This window comes from Eulemur rufifrons, chromosome 30 (assembly GCF_041146395.1).
Source record: "Eulemur rufifrons isolate Redbay chromosome 30, OSU_ERuf_1, whole genome shotgun sequence".
In the NCBI taxonomy this organism is placed as follows: domain Eukaryota; kingdom Metazoa; phylum Chordata; class Mammalia; order Primates; family Lemuridae; genus Eulemur; species Eulemur rufifrons.
In genome coordinates, this window is record NC_091012.1 from 23,465,617 (window position 1) to 23,479,960 (window position 14,344).

A 14,344-nucleotide genomic window follows, 5' to 3' on the forward strand; every position below is an offset into this window, starting at 1 on the left:
GCAATTTTAGGTTCATGGCAAAATTGAGAGGAAAGTACAGAGATATCCCATATACCCCCTGCCTCCACACATGCGTAGCCTCTCCCAATAATCCACATCTCCCACCAGAGTGGCACATTTGTTACAATTAATGAACCTACATTAACACATCAAAATTAGTCAAAGTCCATGGTTTACGTTAGGGTTCACTCTTGGTGTACACAATGAATATTACTTCCATGTGAGCACATAAGTGTTGATCTGTTAGTACCAATTTGATGGCAAGTACACGTAGTGCTTGTTTTTCCATTCTTATGATACTTCACTTCGAAGAATAGCCTCTAGCTCCACCCAGGATAATATAAGAGGTGCTACTAGTTCACCATTGTTTTTTATATTTGAGTAGTATTCCATGGTATACATACGACATATTTTATTAATCCGCTCATGTATTGATGGGCACTTGGGTTGTTTCCACATCTTTGCCATTGTGAATTATGCTGCCATAAACATTCAAGTGAAGATGTCTTTATTGTAAAATGTCTTTTTTTCCATTGGGTAGATGCCTGGTAGTGGGATTTCTGGATCAAATGGTATTCTATCTTTATTTCTTTGAGATATTTCCAAATTACTTTCCAAAGAAGTTGTACTAATTTGCAGTCACACCAGCAGCATAAGAGTGTTCCTATCTCTCCACATCCACACCAGCATACATTTAGCTAAGGAAGTGAGATACCTATATAGGGAAAACTATGAAACAGTGAGAAAAGAAATTGTAGAGGATGTAAACAGATGGAAAACACTACCATGCTCATGGATTGGCAGAATCAAGATTGTTAAAATGTCCATACTACCTAAAGTGATCTACAGAATCAATGCCATCCCTATCAAAATACCATCATCATTTTTAGAAGATCTAGAAAAAATAATTCTACGCTTCGTATGGAAACAGAGAAGACCTCATATAGCCAAAGCAATCTTAAGTAAAAAGAGCAAATTGGGAGACATCAGTCTACCAGACTTCAAGCTATACTACAATGGTATAGTTACCAAAAAAGCATGGTTCTGGCACAAGAACAGAGTTATAGACCTTTGGAATAGGACTGAGAACTCAGATATAAAACCATGCTCATATTGTCATCTAATCTTTGACAAAATGGACAAAAATATGCACTGGGGAAAATAGTCTCTATTGAATAAATGGTGCTGGGAAAATTGGATAACCACACGTAGAAGACTGAAACTGGATCTGCACATCTCACATCTCACAAAAATCAACACACAGCAGATAACAGATTTAAACCTAAGACATGAAACCTTGAGAATTCTAGAAGAAAATGTTGAGAAAATCCTTATAGACATCAGCCTAGGCAAAGAATTTATGAAGACCTCTAAAGCAATCACAACAGCAACAAAAATAAATAAATGGGACCTGATCAAATTAAAAAGCTTCTGCACAGCCAAGGAAACTATCACGAGAGCAAACAGACAAACTACAGAATGGGAGAATATATTTGCATGCTACACATCCAATAAAGGGCTGATAACAAAAATCTACGTAGAACTTAAGAAAATTAACAAGAAAAAAATCAAAACAACATCATTAAAAGTGAGCAAAGGACATGAACAGAAACTTTGCAAAAGAAGACAGAATAATGGCCAGCAAACATGCAAAAAATTGCTCAGCATCTCTAATCATCAGGGAAATGCAAATCAAAACCACAATGAGATATCATCTAACTCCAGTGAGAATGAATGGCTTTTATCAAAAAGTCCCTAAACAACAATTGATAGTTCACTTCTTTTTAGTGCTAAATAATATCCCATTATTTGGTTGTACCACAGTTTATTTATCCATTCACCTATTGAAGGACATCTTGGTTGCATCAAAGTTTTGGCAATTATTAATAAGGCTATTATAAATATCTGTGTGCAGATGTTTGTGTGAATGTAGTTTTCAATTAATTTGACTTAATACCAGGAACACGATTGCTGGATCACATGGTAAAAGTATGTTTGTTTTTTGTTTGTTTGTTTCAGCATATTATGGGGGCACAAATGTTTAGGTTACATATATTGCCTTTCCCCCACCCGAGTCAGAGCTTCAAGCGTGTCCATCCCCTGGACAGTGTGCACCACACCCATTAGGTGTGAATATACCCATCCCCTCCTCCGCCACCACCTGCACAACATCCGATGAATGTTACTACTATATGTGCACATGAGTATGCTTGTTTTTGTAAGAAACTGCCTGCTTTCCAAAGTGGCTGCTCCATTTTACATTGCCTCTAGCAGTGAATGAGAGTTCCTGCTGCTCCACCTCCTCACCAGCATTTGATGTTTTCCATTGTTTTGGATTTGGCCATTCTAATAGGTGTAGTGGTATCTCATGATTGTTTTAATTTACAACTTCCTAATGACATATGATATTGAGCATTTTTTCATATGCTTACTTGTCATCTGCATATCTTTTGGTGAGATATGTATTCCAATCTTTTGATCATTTTTTAAATTGTGTTGTTCATTTTCACTTTGTTGAGTTTTAATAATTCTTTGTATATTTTGGATAACAGTCTTTTATCAGATGTGTCTTTTGAAAATATTTTATCTCAGTCTGTAACTCCTCTTCTCATTCTGTTGTCATTGTCTTTCACAGAACAGAAGTTTTTTAACTTTAATGAAGTCCAGCTTATCAATTATTTCTCTCAGATATCATACCTTTGGTGTTATATCTAAAAAGTTATTGCCATTCTCAAGGCCATATGAATTTTTCCCTATGTTATCTTCGAGGAGTTTTATAGTTTTGAATTTTACTGTCTGTGATCCATTTTGAGTTAATTTTTGTGTAAAATGTAAGGTTTGTGTTTAGATTCATTTTTTCCTGCATATGCACATCCAATTATTTGAGCACCATTTGTTGAAAAGACTAGTTTTATCCATTATGTTGTCTGTGCTCCACTGTCAAAAATCAGTTGACTGTATTTATGTGGGTCTACTTCTGGGCTCTCTGGTGTGTTCTGTTGATCTATTTGTCTATTCTTTCACCAATACTATACTGTCTTGATTACTGTAGCTTTACAGTGAGTCTTGAAGTCATGTGGTGTCAGTCATCTGACTTTGTTCATCTTGAATATTGAGTTGGCTATTCTGTGTTTTTTGCCTCCCCATATATACTTTGGAATTGGTTTGTTTTTACCAGCAAAATGACATTCTGGAATTTTGATTGGTATTGCATTGAATTTATAGATCAAGTTGGGAAGAACTGACATCTTCACAAATTGAATCTTTCTATGCATGAACATGGAATTTCTTTCCATTTATTTAGTTCTTCTTTGATATCTTTCATCAGAGGTCTATAGTTTTTCTTATATAAATGCTGTACATATTCTTTATTTTTATCTAAGTATTTTATTTTGAGGAAGTACTAATGTAAATAGTAATGAATTTTTAATTTCAAATTCTACTTGTTCATTGCTGGTATATAGGAAAACAATTGGCTTTGGTATATTAACCTGTATCCTGAAACCTTGCTGTAATCACTTATTAGTTGTTTTTTTTTTTTTTTTTTTTTTTTTTTTTGAGACAGAGTCTCACTTTGTTGCCCAGGCTAGAGTGAGTGCCGTGGCGTCAGCTTAGCTCACAGCAACCTCAGACTCCTCGGCTTAAGCGATCCTACTGCCTCAGCCTCCCGAGTAGCTGGGACTACAGGCATGCGCTACTATGCCCGGCTAATTTTTTCTATATAGATTTTTAGTTGTCCATATAATGTCTTTCCATTTTTAGTAGAGACGGGGTCTCGCTCAGGCTGGTCTCGAACTCCTGACTTTGAGCAATCCACCCGCCTCGGCCTCCCAGAGTGCTAGGATTACAGGCGTGAGCCACCGTGCCCGGCCCACTTATTAGTTCTAGGCGGTATTATTTTTATTATTGATTCTTTCAGATTTTCTAAATAGACAATCATATAATTTGTGAACAAAACAGTTTTATTTCTTCCTTCCCAATCTATACATCTTCTATTTCACATTCTTGTCTTATTACATTATCTGGGACTTCCAGTATAATGTTGTAAAGCAGTGGTGAGAGTGGGCATCCTTTCCTTGTTCCTGATCTTAGTGAGAAAGCTTCAAGTTTCTCACCATTAGGTATGATGTTAGCTGTAGGTTTATTGTAGATGTTCTTTATCAAGTTGAGGACGTTCCCCTCTATTCATATTTTTGTGAGAGTTTTTATCATAAATGGGTGCTGGATTTTGTCAAATGCTTTTTCTGCATCTATTAACATGACAATGTGATTTTTCTTCTTTAGCTTGTTGATGCGTGGATTACATTAAATTATTTTTTATTGTTGAACCAACCTTGTATACCTGAGACAATTCCCACTTGTTCATGATATATAATTCTTTTTTCACATTATTGGATTCTATTTACCAATAGTTTATTGAGCATTTTTACATGCTAATGAAAGATCTTGGTTTCTAATTTTCTTTTTCTTTTTAATTTTGTTTCAGAATATTACAGGGTACAAACATTTGGTTACAAAAATTGCTTTTGTACCATTTGAGTCAAATTTATAAATGTGCCCATCCCCCAGATAGTATGCATTGTACCAGTTAGGTGTGAATTTACCCATCCCCTCCTCCCCACCACACCTGCTTGATTTCCAATAAGTGTTATTTTCATATGTGCACATAAGTATTGAATGATTAGTTCCAATTTAATGGTGAGTACATGTGGTGTTTGTTTTTCCATTCATGTGATACTTCACTTAGAAGAATGATCTCCAGTTCCATGCAGGTTAATACAAGAGGTATTATTTTAGTTCACCATTTGTTATGGCTGAGTAGTACTCCATGGTACACATATATCATATTTTATTAATCTACTAATGTATTGATGGACACTTGGGTTGTTTACACATCTTTGCAACCATAAATCTTGCTGTTATAAACATTTGAGTGCTGGTCTCTTTTTATAAAAAGTCTTTTTTTTACTTTGGGTAAATACCCAGTAATGGGATTTCTAGATGGTTTTTAGTTTTCTTTTCTTGTAATGTCTTTGTCTGATTTTGGTATTAGAGTAATTCTGGCCTTGTAGGATGAGTTGGAAAATATTTCCTCTGCTTCTATCTTCTGAAAGAGATTATAGAGAATTGGTATAATTTCTTCCTTATATGTTTGGTAGAATTCACCAGTGAACCCATCTGAGCCTGGTGCTTTCTGGCTTGGAAGGTTATTAATTATTGATTCAATTTATTTAATACATACAGGCCTATTCATACTGTCTATTTGTATTACTTTTTAATGTTTGCTCTAAGTGCTTAATTGTACACCCTTAAGTTTTCATAGTTTACTTAGCATTAATATTGTACAGAAAATATTGTCACATAAAATGTAAATACTTTGCAACTGTATAGTTCCATTCACTCCACCACCATTTATGCTATAGTTGTTTCATATATATGTGATACATACATTATAAACCCCATAAGACAGTATATTTATTTAATCAGTCTCCTATATTTTAAAGAAATAAGAGAGGGAAATAGACTTTTTTATTTACTCTTGTATTTAACATTTCTAATGTTTTTCATTTGAACCAGATGTATCTCACTCCAAAGCCTGTGCCCTCTCCCAGATTTGTTAAACATTAAAGTCACCCGGGGAAAGTTTCATAAAAGCAGGTGGCCAGTGCCCATGACAGTTGTATAAAATCACAAGCTCATAGGTGAGGCCCGAGCCCATGCTTATACTAATAATGTTTGTATGTTTGGGCAGATTTTAAGTAATGTGATGGCCAATGTCATTGCCAACCCTCAAATTAGAGAGTACCCTTTAAGTAGAAGACACTTACCTTGTCTACATATAACATTTGAAAGAGAATGGGTGATGAATTTTGTTGCCTTAGGTTATTGCTATTTAACACAAGAGTGGGGGCCACCAAATCTGGGTTTTGGTATTCAAGAAGCTAGCAGCAGGATTCTTCTCAACTCTGTTACAGCCCTCTTTATGTGTCCCTGGGGGCTGATTTGGCTTACTCCTCCAGGTAGAGGCAACAAAGTATCTCCTGGCATTGTTGCACCCCTCCAAGCACATGAAATTCATGGTAAAGGGAAGGAAGGAGGCAGAGGTAATTATTCCCACCTTACAAAGGAAGAAATAGAAGCTCAGAGTTTAAATGCCCTATCCATAGTCATTTTGTATGTCAATGGCAGAGCTAGAACTGATCTCAGGGTTTCTGCCTTCAAGCCCAAAGCCATTTTGACTCCAGGGAGGGCTACAAGTCCTCAAGAGTAGTGCTACTCAAAGTACAGGCCAGTTACAAAATGAGGCATTTGCTGCAGAATCTAAATCAATGCACTACTTCCTTCATTGAGAAAGTCTTGCTAGGAAATAAATGTCAACTATATTAAACAGAGTGATTAATGATGATTTGATTTACATTCTGGCACAAGCTCCTTATCCAATCAAGGATGGGTAACAGTCTCTGGACCACACTTAGAGTATTACTGGCCTAGATTATCAGAAAGGTAAGCTCTGCAGAGAACAGTGAGCATTTCTGTCTTAATAACTGTAATAACTACTTACTATTGATTATCTGAACTTTCTTGGTGTCAGGTATTTTGCTAAGCAATGTATATGAACCTTCCTTCCCTACAACCTTAGGAGTTGGCACTATTATCCCCATTTTATTAATAAATATGAGGAAACTAACAGAAAAGTTGAGTTGCTTCTCTATGGTCATGCATTTCATCGGTGCTGAGCTGAGTTTTGATCTCATACCACCTGACTCAAGAGAACACACTATTTGCCACATTGCTACATGCCTCTTAATTCACTACGATATCCCAAAGGATGAAGTTTAGAAGTAACATGCATTCTTTTTGGAAAGGATGCATGAAGGAGTTCTTTTTAGGGTAGGTGGACAGTTCTGGAGAGCCTAAAGATACATCATAGGGAGAGTGAGATGGCAAGATAGAGACTATAAGAAAGAATGACCAAATTTGTCTCATAATGCCAGAATTCATGAGTTTACGAGAGGACTTTGAAGCTTGAAGGAGGAAATTTTAGGAAAATAAGAAAGCCACTTGTAACCGCATAACATAAGCCCAAAAGCTTGATACCACATGAGACGGAAGCAGCAGAAAACTGTGAGCCAGCCCTAGAACATTTGTCATGCTGTTTGGCAGCTTAGTGGGATCATAGGCGTGCTTGGCCCTGGCTGCACATAAGTGCATGTGGGGAGTATCTTCCAAAGGTATGAGAGTCAAAATGGCTCTGGGCTTGAAGGCAGAAACCCTGAGATCAGTTCTAGCTCTGCCATTGACATACAAAATGACTATGGATAGGGCATTTAAACTCTGAGCTTCTATTTCTTCCTTTGTAAGGTGGGAATAATTACCTCTGCCTCCTTCCTTCCCTTTACCATGAATTTCATGTGCTTGGAGGGGTGCAACAATGCCAGGAGATACTTTGTTGCCTCTACCTGGAGGAGTAAGCCAAATCAGCCCCCAGGGACACATAAAGAGGGCTGTAACAGAGTTGAGAAGAATCCTGCTGCTAGCTTTTTGAATACAAAAACCCAGATTTGGTGGCCCCCACTCTTGTGTTAAATAGCAATAACCTAAGGCAACAAAATTCATCACCCATTCTCTTTCAAATGTTATATGTAGACAAGGTAAGTGTCTTCTACTTAAAGGGTACTCTCTAATTTGAGGGTTGGCAATGACATTGGCCATCACATTACTTAAAATCTGCCCAAACATACAAACATTATTAGTATAAGTATGGAACAAGGATAAAATTGTAGAGACAGCTCGTGGCTAATGGGAAGGACATTGAGGCTCAAAGCACCAAAAGCATCCCCATAGGCAATCAGCCAATCCAGGAAAACACAGGGCCAATGCCCTCACCAGAGCACTAATATAGTCCTTATCAGAATCAGTAATAGGCCAGCACTAATGGCTGAAATAAGGACCATATTTTCTCCCCAATCATTAATTCCTAGAAAAAGGACAGCACTGAACTCATTACTGCTTTAACACACTCATCAGATAAAATGTACAAGTCAACCTCCTCAAAGGAAGACAGTAGCCTGAACACATGAACTCTATCCTCCCTTCCCTCCTTCAGCCCAGAAGCCCCCTCTGGCCACAGCCATCCATTCTTTGCCAGAAGCTGCTTGGATCCACCTGACAATATCACTGTTTATACTCTCAGGTTCTCTGCTACCCATTCTCTGAGGGATTCATCTAGCTGAGAGGGATACAGACTAGACACAGTGGAAAGAAGGAATCAGTACAAAGATGCTGCTGCTGCTTCTGCTGCTGCTGCTGAGGAGAGGGAGGATGGTTTTCAATGACAAACCAGTAACCAGTTGTGGAGTACACATAGTATGTCGGGCTCCATGGAGGAACTTTAAAACATACAGTTTCATTTGATCCTGACAAAAGTACTATTATTAACTTCATTTGACAGCTTAGGAAACAGGCAAGGAATGTAAATAAATTGCCCAAGGTCACATAGCTAGAATGACAATGCAAATCCCTGACGCCAAGTCCCTGGCTTTTTCCACTGGACCATGGCTATCAACATCTGCCCTAATGTAGTGTCTGCAGTGATGATCCAAAGTCAAGAAACACACTAAGACAATAATTATAGCTCCCATTTTGTACATGCCTCCCTGGGATAAGGCAGTTTGTAACCAGAGTCTCAGGGGCCTCCCTCAGCTCTTACGTTGGAGCCTAAGTGGTGCCGCCAGTGGGATGGTGACGTATAGCAACATCATGACCTCCAGCACCTCTACCCTCCAACCTCATCCTAGAAACAGCCTCCCTGCTTGTCTGTCAAGTTAATTTCTCTCTGTCTGGAACTCCCCTGGCAGCTGCAGTGGAGGAAAGAGCGCTGTGGAGCTGGGCAGGCCATGGGCAGTCCGGAGAGAACAGCGTCAGCGTGGAACTTGGGAAAACTGAGTTTTGGTTTGATGTGGAAAGCTAGGATGTTTGTCCACACCCTCACAGCCCCTGCAGCTCTGTGTACTTGTTCACACACATCTATGCTGGATGCTGCAGTCACAAAGAGGAGAAAGAGAGAGTGCTGTGATCCAGAAGTTCATGGTCTGCTGGGAAAGGCAACCTATACGGCCAACTAAATGTCACGATGGCCTGCCTAGCTCCACAGCACTCCTTCCTCCACTGCAGCTGCCAGACAGAGAGAAATTAACTTGATGGACATGCAGGGAGGCGGTTTCTAGGACGAGGTTGGAGGGTAGGGGTACTGGAGGTCATGATGTTGCTAAGAGTCACCATGCCACTGGCAGCATGGTTTGGGAAAGCAGACCAAACAAACATTATGAGTGGGTGATGTGAAGACCATCTTTGCCAAACTTGTATGTGTCAAGGGCCCACTGGGCAGACATGCCCTCAATCCACAGTAGCATATCCGAGCAGATTGGAGCAAGATCTACCCCTTTAAATCAATCCCTTCTGCTGGCAGCCTGGCTAGCCATGTTCCTATGTGTCCCAGCCACCCACCTAGAACAGCTGGCTCCACCTCTGGCCCCCATATTAAGAAGCCTAGTGTAAGCGGGCAGGCCCTTGGGAGGAAAATGTAGATGTCTGAGCACTTGGGTCACAGCAGTGGGGTCCAGAGACAGGTGGAATAAGGGCAGTCCTGGACACAGAGTGGCTGATAGACGCACAACCTTCCTTGGCAAGCTGGACACATTGCTCTTTTCCACTTCCTTGTGCCCCAAGAGGAGACTCCCAAGCAGGTTTGGAGACAGAGAGAAGCTCTGGAATAAGACTTAGATCTGGGAGTAGGGTGCCTGAGTGACAGCATGCCAAATATTTCATTTTCAACTCTATAGGTGCCTTAACAGTCATATTCCTACATTAGTGACGAGAAGAAACGTTGGTGTCTTTACTTTTCTCTGTCCTTTAAAAGTCGTTGATAGAGTTGGGGATAACACACTAATGCACAAGGAAAAATTAAGACACAATTGATGACAGTCTGTAATTAAGTGCTAAATTATCTGGCACAGACCTTAAGTGCTGCAGGAATCCAAAGGAGGGGCATTCAATGAAGGCTGAGTAATGTGTGGGCGGCTGCAGTACTGACGTCTGAGAATCTATGACTCCAGTCCGCACAGATTTCCTGGAGGAGGTGGGACTGGCACTGGACCTTAAAGGATGGGGAGGACTGGGTTTGGGGGAAGGGAGTGGGCTGTGGCTCGGGGCACAGGGAAACAGTGGAGCAAAGGCGAGGAGGTCTGGCTCTGGCAGGGGCGGGCTGGGGTGTGCGGGGCATTGGAGTGGTCATGTATCTGGCCACTGGGGCAGTGGACTGTGGAATCCAGGCTCAGTGATTCTGGGTGAGTGGGTTTTTGTAAAACTAGGCTGCAGCTGTGGGCAGCTGAATTTAGATTCCAAAACAGAAATTGCCTGTTAACAGTGAATTTCCTGGGGAGTCTGCATCAGGGCTCTACCTTTCAAGGAGTTCCCATTCCTGTATAGGCAAGGTCTCATTCAATGCCCACAACAGCCTGTGAGGAAGGGAGGCACTGTTAAAGGGCCATAAACTCCAAACAGATGTGGTCTGAATAGGGATAACAGAGTGGACTGGAAAGTCACCTCCCTCCTAGATCCCAGTATAGCACTCTGGGAGGGGCAGAGGTAGCTTATGTCAAACTGTGCTTCCAGGAATCGGGAAGCATGTTGCATCCAGAATCCCTCTCATTGCTCACTCCCTGCAAACATACACTGGCTTAACAAAAACAATAATACTATCATTGATCGAGTGCCTATACTGTGCTAGGTGCTGTAAAGGAAATCATTCATTTCATCCTCACAATAATCTTGTGAAATAAGTGGTTATTATCGCTACAGATGAAGAAACTGAGGTGCAGAGAGATTAAACAACTTGTCCAAGGTCACATGCTCATAAGTGGCAGAGTCAAGATTCCAAACCAGGCAGCCTGCCTTCTCTATCCTATTCACTCACTTGCCTCACTCACTCCAAAAGTACCCTCTGGGCACATCCACCATGGGTCCCCAATAGAAAACATCTCATTCAATGCCTATTAAGGGACCTGAAACTAAAGAGATGTGGTCTGAACAGAGACAGTAGGGTGGGCAAGAAGGTCATGGAGTGAAAAGACCTGGCTGCGAGCCAGTGTGCTTCTCTTTTTCCCCTTTCCATCACCACTGCTGCCCTCAGCCCTGTCAGCACCTCCCTGAATCCCCAATCTCACTCCCTCCACTTGAGTTCCCTGGGAGTCCTGCAAGCAAAGGCGGGGCAAGTGTGGTACTGTGGCCTCCATTGGCCACTGTGCCACCTATACTGTGGTCTGGGTAGAAGGAGGAGAAGACACAGTAGTGCTTTCAGTGACCTGGGAGGAGGCGAGTGGTCGGAGAGCAGAGGCAGGGGAAGGAGGGGAGGTGCAGGCCTTTCAGTAGAGCCTAGACTGAAAGTGGACAGTGGGGCAACAAGCTGCAGTGAGATCCAAATGAGACCCAAAGCAGCCCATGTGGGCACAGTGAGCTGCCTTGATGTTGGGCAGTGAATGGTGACTTCCAGCATAGTGTCTGACAGGCGGAGAGGGCAGGCCCCTGCAGTAGGGCTCTGTGAGAGTGAAAGCCCACTGTGCCAGGCTCTGAGCCCCACACTTCACAGACTGCTGTGCTCTGAACCTTGTGCTATGCCATGGACCCTTGGTTGAATGATGAAGCCCATTGGTCCCTTCTCAGAATAATAATTTAAAACATAAAAAATGCCTAAGATTATAAAGGAAACAAATTATATCTAAACATTAAACCAAATTTGCATGATATATGAACATAAATGCTTCCTTATTAATGCATGAATTGACAAAAATCTAGTGATGAGTCTAACAACTATGGTAATTTCAAAATAATGCCCACTATAAAGGCTATATGAATATAGCTGCAATAATAATGTGATATGAAAATCGCTATGATTTATCTCAGTGGCAAAGTGTCACGTATTACTAATGCTACAGTGGTTCATCGCCTACATTCAAAATGGAATGAAATGAGAAATTTCAATTAGAAGTTAATGAAAATAGAAATTCAATTTTTTCGTTCCCAAGATCACAGGGGCCCTGGTTGATGGGCAATGGGAATTCATTAGACTTGGGAACAGTCTGGAGAGATAGTCCCAGGTATCTTACTCATTGTGTGTCCTTGAAAGTGGGCTCTGACTCTTGCTGGCCAGCTCACAAGATCGCTCTGTTCCTCCCTCCCACAATCATTAATGAGAAGGTGTTGCCTACTGAATTCTCTGCCCTAGTTTTGGTGATCACGCAAGGGGAAGTCCAACCCTAAGTCAAAGTCCAAGTCCCTTGACCTTCCAACCCCATGCAGGTCCTCATGTTCACAAGACCAATCTTGTTGTATGTGGAATGGGGTTCCTCCTGTGCTTTGTCAACTGGTTCTAGAGGTCAGGACTGCAAAGGAATTCAGACAAAGGTCACAATTCTGCCTTGTTAGAATAAAGCAGCCTTACCCCAGGGGAGTCCTGTGAGGCAAGCACATACCTCTGGCTGGATACAGTGTGGAATGTTTATTACAAAACCTGTTATACTTTACATTAAGCTCCAGGGAATTTGGCAAATCAAATGATGAGAGAGAGAGAGAGAGAGAGAGAGAGAGGGAGAACACAAAAGAACAAGATAGCATGAATCTTAAAGAATAACAATTGAAAGAGGAGGCCTCAAAGGCCCTCCAGTCCAGCTCTTTTGTCTCAGTTGGAGACACAAAGGCCCAGAGAAAGGACATACCTTGTGGGGCCACAGAGGAGTTCAGTGCTGCATCACTGGCTCATTTCCTGCTCTTTGTTCTTGGCAACTCATGCTTATTTGACCAGAGATGAGCCAATTGGCTTGAAAGATGCTTCTGGAAGCATTGTTCAAAATGGCCAACAGCCCCCCTTGCCTCCATGCTGCTGTATGTCTTGTGGTGAACACAAAAATAAATGTCACAGCCTTGAGGAGGGGAACCAGATGCCTGCAATGGTCATGCTTTTGGACATGCTGGGGCCCTCAGTAGGGTCCAGGCTGCTGGATCTGGTTATGACCACAGGGCATGAAGTGTGAGTGCAGCTGAGGCTTCCCTGTATGTATAATTTCCTTCTCTGATGTCCAGAGGAGTTAATGAAGAGATCATCATCATTTTGCTCTTTCATTACTTAGACTGCTTTCAGTTCCACATAGGTTGGCAGACCCCAGTCCTTACTCGCACCCAGGACCAAATGGACTACTGACTAAAGCACAGGACTCTAAACTCCAGCCCAGATTTTAGACCCAGATCTGCCTCCTACCAGCAGGATTAGATGACCTGAGTGAATTCTCACCCTTCCTGAATCTCAGTCCCCAACCTGCAGAATGGGGAACCCAACCTCTACCTTGTGTTGTAGTGAGAGAAGTATACCAGCTGCTGCAGCAACACATTCTGATTGCTGTTCAGTGCTCTTCCTCTCTGTGTGGGGATTACCCAGACAGTACCTATTAAAAAGCCTGTTCCCTGGGGGTCATACTGGTTTCTTATTTGCAGGAGGGAGTATTTGCATTCAAAAGTGAAATCTGAGAAGAATATAACTTTCTATTTTTTCTTCTCGCACAAAAGGGAAAATGATTTACTGCATTGCTTCCCAGAGCTTGATGTCAGCCAGCTGTAGCCACTGCTACATTAGGGAGTGACAAATCTGGAGCTTGCCGTCAGAGTTTGTGAACAATTTATGAGGCCAAAATGTTCAATCTCTGATCTTTCAGGCCAGGGAGCTCAGGCAGGGGAAAAGCCAGAGGTCACCTAGCCAGCCTCCTGCCTCTGACCAGACACACTTAAGCTCTATACCAAGGCCACATGACCAGCAGCTATAAACATTGGTGTAGGAAGAATGTCACTGCAATCCACAAACCAACCTCCACCCACAGGTGGAGCTTTGCAGAGAAAGAGCACTGGCTCCTGAATCAGACAGGTCTAAGTTCCTATCCCAGCACTGACACTTAGGATCTGTGAAACTTTGCATCATTTCCTTTCCTTCTGTGAGCAGAAGTTTCTCTGGTGACCTTCAAGTCAGTCCATACCCTGGACATTTATCCCATTTCATGTCCTCCATATACTTACAAGAGACTGCTAATGTGGCCCACTTTTCGACTCTGAATCTTTTCAACACTGAGTCCTGCTCCCTTCCATTGCCTACATGTCCACCCACCTGCCTACAGTCATGGTCATCAACTCTGCATTCCCTCCTGTCACTCTGGATGAAATGTCCCTGCTCTAATCTTAGGGCAAGATTCCAGCTGTGACCTTGATCCCACGCCCTTTGGCTCAAGGATATCACTGCAGTCAT